The sequence below is a fragment of the Anas acuta genome, chromosome 1 (assembly GCF_963932015.1).
Source record: "Anas acuta chromosome 1, bAnaAcu1.1, whole genome shotgun sequence".
Lineage (NCBI taxonomy): Eukaryota > Metazoa > Chordata > Aves > Anseriformes > Anatidae > Anas > Anas acuta.
The window spans coordinates 76,342,875-76,356,472 of NC_088979.1; the positions used below are offsets into that span (position 1 = coordinate 76,342,875).

Sequence of the window (13,598 nt, forward strand, 5' to 3'; positions counted from 1 at the left end):
TTCTGGCTGTATTCAGCCATGTTAATTGTGGGGGATAATTAGTATGTTACAAAAAGTTTGAGTAACTTCTACACTCATTTGATATCAGAACAAGAAGAAATCGGTGGTAGTGATTTAAGCCTCGCAGATAATCAGATACTTAAATGTTCTTGAACAGAAAAGAAATCCCGAGGAAGAGAGGATGTCCCAAACCCAGACCCTCTTTAGGTTATTTCTGGGCAGATGAATAGGCTTCAGAACTCCCTGGAAAGTTTGTTTTGCAGGAAATGGTCAATAAATTTTCCCGTAACCAATCATAGCCTCTTTTAAATTGTGAATAGGATGAATTTTATTCTTCTCTTGTTCACACATTCACATTCTTTCACTTAAATGTTATCAGTGGAATATGGGAGATGGGAGATATAATCAGATGAAGCCTTTTTCTTACCTCTGACCGTGTTTAGCATTAGAATGATGCAATGTGATTGTGATGGAAGGATTAGATTTGTTTATACACTGAAATATCGTTGGAGTCTGATAGCATTTCTGTTCATTTCTCAGCCTTTAAGTAACCCATATCTTTTCCCATCTGTTAGTCTTTCTGGGGCTTCATCAGTAAAACATCCTTCAGTCTTCATTTTTAAGTTTATGCTTTATAAAAATACCAAGTTTTCTTATAAATCATGCCCTCTCTGTGTTATGCTCTATAGGTGTAAGTCAGTTTTCTCGTATCTCCTTTTCAAAAGGTATTTTAACAATTTCTCAGGACTTTTTTCTAGTCCTTGGTATTCTCAGATATGCACAAGATATAAATTTATGCTGCTTTCAATAGCCAAGGCTATTCTGCTTAACAGCTTAGTATACATGATCAGAAGAAGTTTGGACTTTACACAAGTAGTCTGATATAAACATTTGGCTTCAATAAATAAATTAAGTAGAAATATGAAAACAGCAGTGTCATGTAAAGTGATTTAGTTTACACAGGAACCTAAGTGAAAAATGTCATCCTTTGGATGCCAAATACTGTATAAATATGGGATAGGAATGAGCCACTTACTCCAGCTAGCATCTCTATAATCCCAGCATTCTGCCTGTCCAATGCCAGTATCGAAAAGACCAATCTTCAAGGCAATTGGAAACGATCCACTTCATAGGTTATTCAGCCTTTTCCAGCTCTCCTCCCATGTTCCTCACAATCTGAGAAGACCCCAAGATCCAGTTTAGTCCCTATTGCCCACCAAAGAGATTCCAGCCAACTCTAGTTCTCCTGAATTTGCAGGTTTTGTCACCAGCTGCCAGGGCAGCCTGTGTTCAATGCCTGATGAAGAGTCCTACAAACCCCCCATGACCTCTAGGTACTGAGATGTCAGGCATCACAAGAACAGATCTGGACCAGGAGTCAGGACGTGTACTCCTCTGGGCACTAGAAGGCCAGACACCTTTAGTCATTTTTTATTGACACACATCAGGAAAACAAGCGCAACACATATACTTGGCATTTGATGTCTCGTCTATTCCTCTTTTTGTCTTTCTAGCAAGCTGTCAAATTCAGTTACCATCAAAGATTTCCACATTTTTCCCAGTCCTGAGTACACTGTCTACAACGAGTTCCACCCTGGCCTTAGGTTCCCTTCACAGTGGCTACTGATCCACTGTACTTCCCCTTTTCCCCTTTAATTAATAAAGCATCTGTTAAATGCAGATTTATAGAAGGGATAAGCTCTTCATGACTGATTAAATTAAGACTTTAATTTGTCCCTTAATTCCTGGTGAAACTGTGTCTTACCCAAGTCCAGGGGTAACTCAACCAGTGTGCCTTAACGCTGTTAAAGCACAGGGTATCCATGAGTACCTGAAGTTCTGCACAGGCAAAAGTAACCTATGCAGGGCCATGGTAGATGTCAGGGGCTGATACCTTGAATACCTTCAGTTCAGTTTTATAAACACAGCACACTGTGTATGGATTAAAGAAGGACTGATAATTACTTGCCAGAGAGAACAATTGGGCCCTTTCCAGTTTCACTTCACTACAGCAAATTGTTTTTGGAACAAGGAATTAAGAAAACTAATGCAGACTCGTGCACCTAACCAAAAAAAAAAAAATACTGCTTATTTTGTGTCTGCATTTTTTGTTAAATTTCTGCCATGTGAGGTGAGTGATGAATTGCTGAAGGTGCCAGACACGGCCAGCACAGTGGGGCAGGTGAGGAAGGTGTAGATTTGTGTGCCTGTGCCTGGACTACACCAAAGTGGGATGGACTGAATCACACAGGCAGGCTGACGAGGCTGATGGGACAGCACAAGATGTGGCATGTGACACCAAATTTCCTTTTCGCAAAGCATCCAAGATCTAGCACCCACAAAACAAACAGTCAAAATGAGCAAAAGACCTACAAGCTGTTTTCTGTGCCTGTTAGCGTGGTTCTTTTTTCTGACCCCCAGGTGTCTGCCTGTGCCTGAAGGCAGCAGAACACCAACAACCTCCCACATCACCATCGCAGCCCTGTCCCCTACAGTATGGGCATCATCCCCATTTCTGTTCTGCTGCCCTGCAAACCAGTGGGAGGCCCTGAGGCTCCCAGGAGGAACCATGGAGTATTCAGGGATGCCGTTCATCTCTTGGTTTTGGATGTGATAAAGCAGGTGCCTTCAATGTTGTCACACTGGTGGCCCTACAGCTTCCATTATTTTCCTCAGTTTCTGTTTAGGTTTGCATCAAGCCCCGAGTCCCTTAATTCCTACAGCAGCCATGGTGATGCAGTGTCAGACACACAAGCTGGGTGTTACAGCTTCTCAGACACACAGCCACAGTCCCTTTCACAGATGCTTCTTCCCAGAACCCATAATGGTCCCATGCCTCTGCCCAAACTGAAGCAGATTGAGCCAAGAGGCCCAGGGTGGTGAAAAGGCTCAGGCCCACCTTGGCCCAGGTGAGGAGGATCCCACAGTAGAACATGCTCCAGGCCCACAATAGCATTTGGGGCATTTAAGTTGGGCGTTTAAGTATCCCCGCTATTTTAAAGTCAAGTGGGAAAGCCTTAACTACAGATAAAAGACATAATGTAAAGTAACATTGCCTCAAAATTTTACAGGCCTGACAGTGGCAGCTTATGCTGACCCGTTCACTTCCCTGCAACAACAAGGGACTCTAGGTCAATATGAATTTAATGACTGTAACTTGCTTTTGTCTCTCAAGGTCTAAATGTTATTAAAAAGACAGGTAGTTACAACAGGGTTTACAGGAAAATCATTCAGTACTTCTTTCTCCATATTAGGTGAAAATCCATTTTTCCCCTCTGTATTTTGTTTTGTCTTATAGCCAAGATTTTTATTCTTTCCCATGGTTGAAGCAGGATCCCCCGCTGCCTTTAGTTTAACTAGTTTAAATGGAACTGCATCAAAGTGTTCCTGTAAATCTAGATTAACCAGGGCATATGCATTTCCCAGATTGCCTCTAAATTCCCCTAAATTATGCACACAAATATAATGACAAGAAGAACAGCTAAGAAGCTTTCTCTTTCTAAAAAGTGATTTTGTCTTAATCTTTTAGATTTAGACACAGTTTAAAACTGACATTTAAATAGATACTAATATTTCACCACTTCTCAATATACTTTGCTGAATAGGAACTGAGTTTAATTTGTGCTTCATTTCCAACAAAATAGGGAATTTCATACATGGGCTTATGTGTTTTGATGACTTTTTGGGCCTCCAGCAAAACAACCAAAGAACATAGACGAGCCCACCAGCAGGGAAGCTTTTCTGCTTTCTTCTTTTGAGGTGTATTACATTTGACAGTTGTATTTGCAAATGGTAAACAAATTGCACTGTGCATTCTTTAGATGAACCATTCTCCCTGGGAAAGGCTGGTTAGTCAAGGGCACGCTAATAACAGAAGGCAGAAGAGACAAGAAGGAGCAAAGATACACTCATTTAGCACAAAATAAATACGCTGAGAAAGGAATAACTCAAGGCTTGACACAATATGAAAAGACAATTTTAATTTGCTATATAACAATGATAGCAGCCTGAGTAATAGAAAAGATGAAAATGGTGGTGGTGGTTGTGTATTTTTAATTAAGTGTATACAGTCCCCTGACTTTTATTAAAAAAGCACAGTGGGAACATTTATATTATTAAAATAATAGCAAAGCTTAGACCTGGAATTGCACAAAATAAAAGAAAACAAACAAACAAAAAATACAATTAATCAGGAAAATATTTTTTTTTTGCTGTACTGAAATTAATTTAAATATTAAGTCATTAGGCAGGTTTGATTGGAAAAAAAAAATCACGGAAGTATCAGAGTAAGAGGTCTTACTCCTAGTTCATTGAACAGTGCTCCCTTAAGATGGGATAGTCTGGGGCTGTGGTATTTTCTCTACCTTTGAAATCTAAACTGATCTCTCTCCAAAGCTGAAGAAATGCTGCAGCCACTGGCTGCTAGACTTGGTTAGAATAAGTTTTTTTTCTCTTGACACTTTTCATTCCTTGTGATTAATTAAACATTGACCAGGGCAGGTTTAGATCCAGGTCCTACCTCCTGAGAGCATGCCCCAGCCACTGGCCTGCAAAGGCATTCCTGATCACTTCAGTGTTTCCACAGTAGTACTGTTAGACACAGTCAAACATTCACAGAAGCCTGAAGGACACCAGAAGCACTGGACGTGGGAAATGGGAGAAAGTCTATGACAATGAGGGTGTGGGAAAAATAAAAGCTTTATTTTTTCACTCCCACTTTCAGATTGGTTTGCCTAGCCTTCCTTATAACTTAATTAGGATGGACTGAGTGGGCAGAAGGGATGGGGAACATGTGCACTATGTTTCTGATCTGGTTTCCAAACCACTCACGTCTTGGAAGTAAAAGAAGGGCTGACGGGTGGAGTTCCTCACTGCACAGAGATCTGCATGGATCTGCGAATTCTTTCCCACACCATCTGCTGCTCACCACTCATGGTCCTTGACTCATAAGCTCACCTCTAACCTCTACCTCATGCCAAATATCCCACATTTTGTAATCATAACCAGGGCTACAGATTGTCTGCCCACAGCAATTTGTCTCAGCTTAATCCACCAATTTGGGACGAGCAGAATATAATGTGGGAAGACATGTAACTGCTCCCAGAGCTCCACCCCTTCCTACACTTATTTTTCCAAAACCCATTAGTCAGATCCTCGCTCTGAGGACAACAAAGGCCGTTCCTGGTTATTTCCCATGAAGCCAGGACTGCCACACCAAACTACCAGACTCCTTAGCAAATATGCATTGTGTGGGGAACAGAGTGGAGGGCTTTATTGTTTGAGAGAGATTTTTATTATTTTTTTTTTTTTTCTGAGCACTTGGAAAAATTACATTCTGTTCCAAAGTAACTACATGCCAAGTTTCAAACTAAAGTTATTTTGGGGTTATCCAAGCAAGCAGGAAAAGAAAACACACGTCCTCAAAATGCTTTAACTACAGAAGTTTTTGTTCAGGATCTAAATAACTCAGGAGATGCCTAAAAGACCTTTGTGAATGATTAAAAAAAAAAAAAAAAAAGTATCTTAAAAGCCAAATGGGTCAAATAAAAGATGAAAAATAACAAGCTACAGGAAAAATTATTAACACATGGAAGTGTGAATTTAAAACTTTAAAACCAGTGTTACCTATGCTGTTACTTCTTTAATGAAAAGAATAAAAGTAGATTAAGTTAAGAAATAACATCTTCAGTATGGATTTTTTCCATGTCAATTTCTTTAGAAATAATTTAAAAAAAAATACCATTTTCAGGTAAAATGAAAAACTTTTAAGAATGCCCCAGGGAGTGTATTCTATATTATTCTAGGTCTTGAAATTTGTGTTTCCCATAGGTTACCTTGCTAGCTTTTTATGCATTGACATACCATAAATTGCATAGTCAAGATCTTGTCGCACTAGAGAAAGCTAAACCTTTAGAGAATGCTGAATCATTTTCAGTGGCACTCTGTTTCTTGATATTTGGCACTTCGCTTTGGCTGACTCATTCAATGTACAGGTACAGAAGTGAAGGGAGGAACAGCAGGTGTTGCCTGCATGACCTTACAGAATAAAAAGGCATGTTGTATCTTGTTATCTGAAGTATTTTTAAAACAGATTTTTTGAAAGTCTCTCTCCCCCTTTCTACGCTGAAATCAGATAACCACAAAGAACAGAGCTTAGAAAAAGAATGGACTTATGAAAGGAAGGATTTTACTACATCAGCATATAAACTAAAGATACGTAGTTTGTTTGGCAGTGTAAGGACATGCCTGTCTTTGCAAAACAAAATTTCATAGTTCAAGAGGAAAAGTGCAGTTTGCCTAGTGTACTGCACGCTTTGAACAAGTGCACAGGGTCAAATTTTAGTATCGGACACTTTAATGAATTGCCAATTTATACTCTTACAGCTACATGAGGAAATATCTTGACCCTTTGCATGGGCTTCCCCTTGCCCCTTTCTGAGTCATGCAAAAAAATATCCAAAGAGTATTTCTAAGAACTTGTGCTCCAAGAAAGGAAGCAGGAGGTGTGGGGAGTTGAAGGCTATGAGAGGAAACTAGAAACTGTGGCACAGGCAGGGTGGAAGTATCTTACATCGAGTTTGTGTTGTTGGAAGTCTTTCATGAGCACTGCTAGAAAGCCTCAGAGCAATGCTCTCAAGCTTCTTATTTAGAAAGCAGAGCAGGAAGAAGCTTAGGTGAAAATGCAGATGCACAATTTCTCACTGATTTGCCATGACAGGGAAGGACACCAGCCCACTTATTTATAAAACAAAATGTCATTTCATCTCTCCCTACCCCACATAACTGGGAGGTGGGTGGGAAAAAGGCCTGAGGAAAAACAAACGATTGTGGGTGACAAAAAAAAAAAAAAAAAAGATGCAATGCAAGATGGCAAAGTGTCAAAAATGTTAAATAGGAAATGGGGGAATAGGGAAAAGAAGGCTTGCTGGGGTTGCAGAACTCACAGGAAAGAGGAAAACAAGAGTCATTTGTGCATGCCAAGGTCCCCTCCAAATGTCAAGGACATCACCTTCGTCTTTGCAGCTGGTTGAACTCAAGACTTTTCTGCAGACCACATCAAGGGACTGCCTCTCTGCAAGCATCAATACCCACAGAGTGAATTAAAAAAAAAAAAAAATCAAGTGACAAACAATCATTCTTCTGTGTTGTTGGTGCTGGAGAATGGATAAGGCTGAGTCCCGAGGCAGTCCCTTCACACCCTGGGCAACCCACTCGAACAGCTTGGGATGCTCCCTGGTCCATGGCCCTGCCGAACTCCACAGATCCAGCAAGTACTGCTTTGGACTTCAGTTTCAGCGAGCTGCTCGACTCTGCTACAAGATGCTTATCCACCTAGCTCTCCTGCAGTGACCTGAGTTGTTCCCTCCCCACTCGAACCGCACGTGCCCTCGTACACACTGCTTTGCTCAGCACTCCTCTGGACACCGAGGCAGCCATAGGAGTCGTATTTTCTTTTTCCATTCCAAGCTCCTGACTTCAGGGCAGCAGCTCTCTGCATTATTTATGATGCCTCAGTGTGAAGGCCAGGAGTAATGCAGGCTCACGTTCCAAGAAAGCTTTTTTTTTTTTTTCCCCAAGCAAAACATGCACAATACTACCACCCAGAAAGACTGCATTTTATACTGTATACTGACAACTCATTTCCATGGTATGTGGTATGTATAAATACCTTATTTCTCTTTCTTCCCCTGTAATATTTGCCCTCCATAGTCATGCAAAATAATGACAGACTCCTACAGGAAAACAGCAAAATTTTGTATACTTTCCATTTATTTATCCTATCTGGGCAGGGCTGCACATGTGTAAAGCCTCAGTGAACAGCCATTTAGTTACTTTCTATTATGAATATTTCACTTTTTTTTTTTCTTTTTTTTTTTTTTCCCAGTTCCTTCTGTAGCCTCATGGACCCCACTCTGCTACTGTGGTCAAGCTTGTCTCAGAAAAAGTGTGCTCACAGTTTCGTAAGAGTCTTGGGCCATTAGAGGGCAAATCGGAAAACTGAAGGCCCAAGGACTGTACAGCCTGCTGCCTTGATGCCTGCAGGCTTCACGCCTCCGTGCCTTCACCACTTGACACTCCACAACTGCTGCATGGTCTGTTTAAACCAGAAGGATGCTAAAGTAGCTGCAGTTGTGGACTGCTGTAAGGCAGGCAAATTGGTCTTGGGATAGTCTGCTCTTGCTTACAAAACCACTGCACCTGAGCATAAGCTGCCCTAATTTTTTTTCTGCTTAAGACTATACTTCTATAGTTCAAACATTTGGCTTGCTAGTGTCTTTATTTTCATAGAACCATAAAATCATGGAATCATTAAGGTTGGAAGAGCCCTCCAAGATCACCTGGTCCAACCATCCCCCCCCCCCAATATCACCCACTGCACCATGTCCCTAAGCACCGCGTCCAACCTTTCCTTGAACACCCCCAGGGACGGTGACCCCACCACCTCCCTGGGCAACCCATCCCAATGCCTGACTGCTCTTTCTGAGAAGAAATGTCTCCTAATTGCCAACCTGAACCTCCCCTGGCGCAACTTGAGGCCATTTCCTCTAGCCAGCTGGCAGTGGTAAGGGGAAAAAAGAGACAAAACCAGAAACTTCTTAAGCTACTTTATGGAACCCCAGTCTGAGACCATCTAAAATTAAAGAAGTCTCCACTGATCACATGCAGTATAATGTTTTTTGCCCAAAGGTCTCTGAAGCCATGTCTACAACACTAGAAAAAGCATGGTCTGGAAAGGAGCTTAAGCACTGGGCTGCTAATTGCCCATTATGCTTAATTGTAAGCATGTGTCCTGAAAAGGTTTTCAACTCATGTCAGCTAGCCCTGTCCCAGACAGTACCCCGATCAGGAGAGGGCATATACTGTGGCCCAGACCAGCAGGCACCGTGAACCAGGGAAAAGCCACAGAAGCCTCCCTCCCTTCCCTCTCCCTGCCCTATCTGTTTTTGCCACCCCCACACTCCTAGAGCACATCGTGAATATTCTCAGCTTTGTACTAAAAAAAAACATGACTCTGTTAAGCATTTATTGCAAGAACTTAAAAGAAACAGCCAATACAATAGCACAAACAAAATAATAATTACTTCTTCAGACCACAGGAGGGAAACTTTGTAATGTGGATGTGGCCTGGTTCTGGCACCTGGCCGGAGGACAGTCCTTTCCTGGCTTTATTCAGTGTTACAAACACAGCCCCTTTGGCTTCACAGGCATGGCAGAAGGCAAATTTATGATGCTAAGCCCACCATCCTGCTGAAATCCTCGCTCTAACATGAGGGCATCAGAACTGACAAAGACTGTTTTTGTTTGGTTTCCCTTCAGCAGAACAAATGTGAGCTCTGTCGCTAGAAGCAACCAAGAGTTTTGGCTGAAACTTCTCACTTTGAAACAGATACCAAATGAGAACATCAGGAGGGATATCCTTCATAGGTAATGATAACTGCCCCATCAGTAGCTTACAGAAGCAAAGCCCTTTGCCAGAGATGCCTGCAGCTTCACAGTAAATTAGTCATTGTTTTTTTTTTTTTTTTTTTTTTTTTTTTGTGTGTGTGTGTGTTTAATATCTCACAATTGAACAATGTTGAAGCAGGAAGTACGCTTCATTTAACTGATGTTAGGATTTCTCTCCAGAGCTGTTTCATGGGAAGAAATTTTCCTTCTTTTTCTCTATTTAGGCTGAAGGTTTACAAAGCCAATGTAAACAGCTGAAATGAGACTAACTACCAGGGCTTAACTTCAGGAGATTTGAAAGGAACAGGGGTTGCCTTGATAAAATGAAGCACTTAGTTCACAGAGATCCTGAATACTTGTGTTCCCTTTATTAAACATTTACCACTGGAGCTTTTTTGAGGATTATATCAAGAATCTGGATAGCATAATGTTGGTGTTCAAGTTAATTTTTATTAACTTCAAGGAGAGCACAACTGGGCTATTACTTCATCAAGGTGGAGATAACATATCCTCTGTGCAACACAGTCCTGCAAGATTTCTATGCAATAAGAAACTTTTGAAGGGTGTAGATTGGTCTTTTTCTCATGAACTGTGCTTTGATTCTAACTGCTTCCTCTGCATGTTGCAGACATCCTTTGAGTGCCCTGTAATATTAATGGGAAAACTTATATGATGCTAATACTAAAACCAGTTGTAATTACATGCGAAAGACTGAGTGGGCAAAAAGGAGGAATGTCACTCTGCCAAAAATAGTGTATTCTCTTCCCTTGGTCAACCCCAAAACAAATAATTCTGCTTTCAAACAAACAAACTCTGCCGATGTCCCCTGTTAAACGAAGGTATAGGAAAAAAATTACACAATCTTAAGGGATTTCAGTCTAAGCAATGTGATGAGAGACTCATGTAGCCAAAACACTCTTAAAACACTTAAAAATTTCTGCCTGCGGTTTCCTGGCCTGAAAGAACAGAGGAGGAGCTTTAAAGAAAAACTCATAGTTTTTATTTTTTATTAAAAAAAATAAAAAAGATTTTATCTTTTTTAAAAAATCAGTGCTCAAGTGTAAAGGAGCTAATGTTTCACCAGCATTTATAAGAAGCATACTAACACTGTAGATGCTGGAGTTCACTGTTAGGTACACCACCCACCTCCACTGCCCTGAACTGCATGTGGGTCAAGTAGTGGACCAACCAGGATGACCTAGGTAACTACACACCTGCCAACCTAACATCAATCCCAGGCAAAATAATGAAACTCAGGGATATCCATACACGACAGACTTCTACTTGCCTCTTCTTGTTCCAAGCATTTACCCAATATATAGGAAAATGCAGTTTGCTCACATCAGGAGAAGCTGTTGATGAAACTGGTTCCCCTTGGAGGCAAAGCTGTTTGTTTATTACACACAACATCTCAAACACAGCAGAAGGCTGTGTTTTTGATAACTGCTTTAGGCATCCTCTTCAGCAAGGATTTTGCTGGAAAGGCTTCCCCTAGACTTCTTTCAAAATGTAATTGTATTCATAGGGCTTACTCATGTCTTATGTAGTACTCTTTCCTCCAGACGAGAAGAAAACATTGATGAAATACGTAGTGAATCACTGAGCCAATATGCACCTTGCAAATATATGTATGTTACTTGATGGTCTGCTGGTGTTTGAGAGTCAGTCATATTGTTTCTTAGAGCTCTATCCCACAGTTTAATGTGATTTAGAACAACCTGCAATTACTGCATAATTTACTATTAACTATAAGCAAAGTGCGTGTGTCTCTACTGTTCCTTCTGGAAATTCATTTTTGCAATTTGTGTTCTAGGTATACAAGACCTTCAGTATACCGTTTAAACAGTCAGCTTGAACAGCAGGCTCTCTGAAAATTCTTTAGTGGAAACCCAAATGAGCTTGGTGGAATATTTTAATCTTTTAATACTGACTGACTGCAAATCAATCTCTGTGATTCCAAGGACACAAGCACAGATAGATATTTAAGAGGTGTTCTAAAACAGTCACTTTTTTATTATTTTTTTATTTTCCCCTGAAGGTGTGGAAACAAATATCAGTAAAACCAGATGCCTACTTAGAAAAGATAATGAATAAGGTACGGTTGTACACACTGCCACAGCGAAAACAAGAAATTAGAAGCATATGATCATTCGTATGGCTAAAAACCAACAGCTGCCATCCTGTGAGTGATGATCGCTGATTTTAGTGCGCAGTGTAGGTGAGTTCATAAAGAAATGGGAACTGGTGTTTGACACCCTCGCGCCCCTCAGGCCCGCTGAGGCACTGCCCCCCTCTCTGGAAGCACCCGCGGCGGCCACAGGTCTCCCCCGGTCCGGACTACATCTCCCAGCATGCCGTGCGCCCGCCGCCATCTTGTGTGGCGGCGGGAGGAGCAGCGGCGGTGGCGCTGTTGCAGCCGGAGCCGTGTGGGCTGCGCGCCCCGAGCCCAGGCGCATCAGCAGCAAACCCTGCGAGAGCCCTTGGGCAGGGGGAGGGCGAGGGGTTCCTGTCCCAGGCTGCGCCGTGCCCCGGGGGGGCTGTAAAGCCGCGTTTCTGCCCTGCCAGAGATCCTGGGAATGCGCCCAATGACAGACTCATCACAGACATATGTGTATGCATGTGCACAGAGCCTATTTTCCTACTTTCAGTGGTGACTACCACTATTTTTATTTTTATTTTTTATTATTTATTTTCCACTGCTCACTCCACCGCTGTGCAGAACTTGGTACCTTTGAAAACTGACGTTTTGTTTGGATTTAATGCTCTGCTAGATCTAGGCATTTCCTGTGTAACACCATGACAGAGCCCGTGTTTCCCAAACGTGCCTACCTTTCTGCTCTCGGAGCTCCCTCTGGATGGGTTTTTGTTAAGTGCACCCCGTGTCCGGGTTTTTAAAAATCCTGCAGTAGCACTGGTGAGAGAGCTGGCAAGGTCTGGAGAGCTCTGCTGGCAGGGGTGATGCGCGGTCAGGTGGCGTAGGGAGATACGGGCAGGTGCCATTTATCTCCGAGGAAACCTGAACGAGAAAAAATGCGAGTCAAAAGGAAAAGTTGCCTGGGTGAAAGCCATTAAATTGGGCTAGGGCAAATGAGGAGAGGCTATGATGATATGAACAAGAAGCAGACTCCGGAAACAGAGATCAGTGGGGAGGCAGGGAAAGGGGGAATCTAGGAGACAGCATAGAAATGTATAAGGCTGTTTTGGGCAGAAATGGTTGAAGGATCAATCCCCTTGTGTGAATTCTGTCAACTGGCAGGCCAGCTTGGAGGCCAGGACACAAGCAGAAGTTTGTTTTCACTTTCTTCTGCTGCTCTTGCTTTTTTAAGCATGGTAGCCCCTTGAAACAGCTGTTCTACAGATACTCTGCACCATTTCCTTTTTTTTTTTTTTTTAAAGGAAGTTCGATAATACTTTCTGCAACTGACATTGCGCCCACACATTTTTGCAGCCTGTTTCTTAACCTGAGCAGCAGTGAACTCTGAGCACTTTCAAGAATACTCCCTGAATTTCTTTGCACTCCTCTTACTCCACTCTATCTTACCAACACGTTCCTATTTTTTTTCCCCAGTGTGGAAAATATCTAAATTTTGAATCGTAAGAAATTTAGCACTGCTTCCATGAGGGAGCAGTAATGCTCACAGCATCTCATTCTCTGGATATCCTCTATCACCCTTTTCCTTTGGAAACTGGCTGGTAATACATTAGCAGCTCCCTGTTGGCATTTCTGCCAGCCTCCAGCTTTTTTATCAGCCTCAGGCACTGGAAGAAAAGAGGATTTAAACCTCTGTTGCACTAGCAGCAGACAGTGAGTGGTTGGACTAGCATATGCTCAGTGGGACAGATCTTTCTGTTTAGAGTCATGCTCCTCCTGATCGGTTTTTACAGAAAAGGAGCTTCAGAAATGCTGAACGATCACAAATTAATCAGTCTTCCCACGAAGGCTGCGTTAGCTGGGTCTCCTGGCTCTGCTGTGGCCTCGTGTAAATCAGAAAAGCAGAATTAGCGTCAAAGCTGCAAGGGCCTGAGGGAGCATCGAGCAACACTGTGTGGGAAATTACACAGCTCTCCTGCCTGAGCCCCACACCCTCCCAAGCATCGATCAGCAGGACGTCCGTCAGCTGGAAAAAACGTGAATTGATTTTATTTCCACG

The 13,598-nt window shown here is 42.1% G+C and overlaps 1 long non-coding RNA gene across 1 annotated transcript; it reads right to left on the minus strand.

The window, feature by feature from the left end:
• Window positions 1–9,508: 9,508 nt before the first annotated feature.
• On the minus strand, window positions 9,509–12,779 carry LOC137856992 (uncharacterized). The gene is made up of 2 exons (XR_011096910.1): window positions 12,277–12,779; window positions 9,509–10,091 (listed from the first exon to the last, which is right to left on the minus strand). It is a non-coding gene; the product is annotated as an uncharacterized lncRNA (long non-coding RNA).
• Window positions 12,780–13,598: the final 819 nt, after the last annotated feature.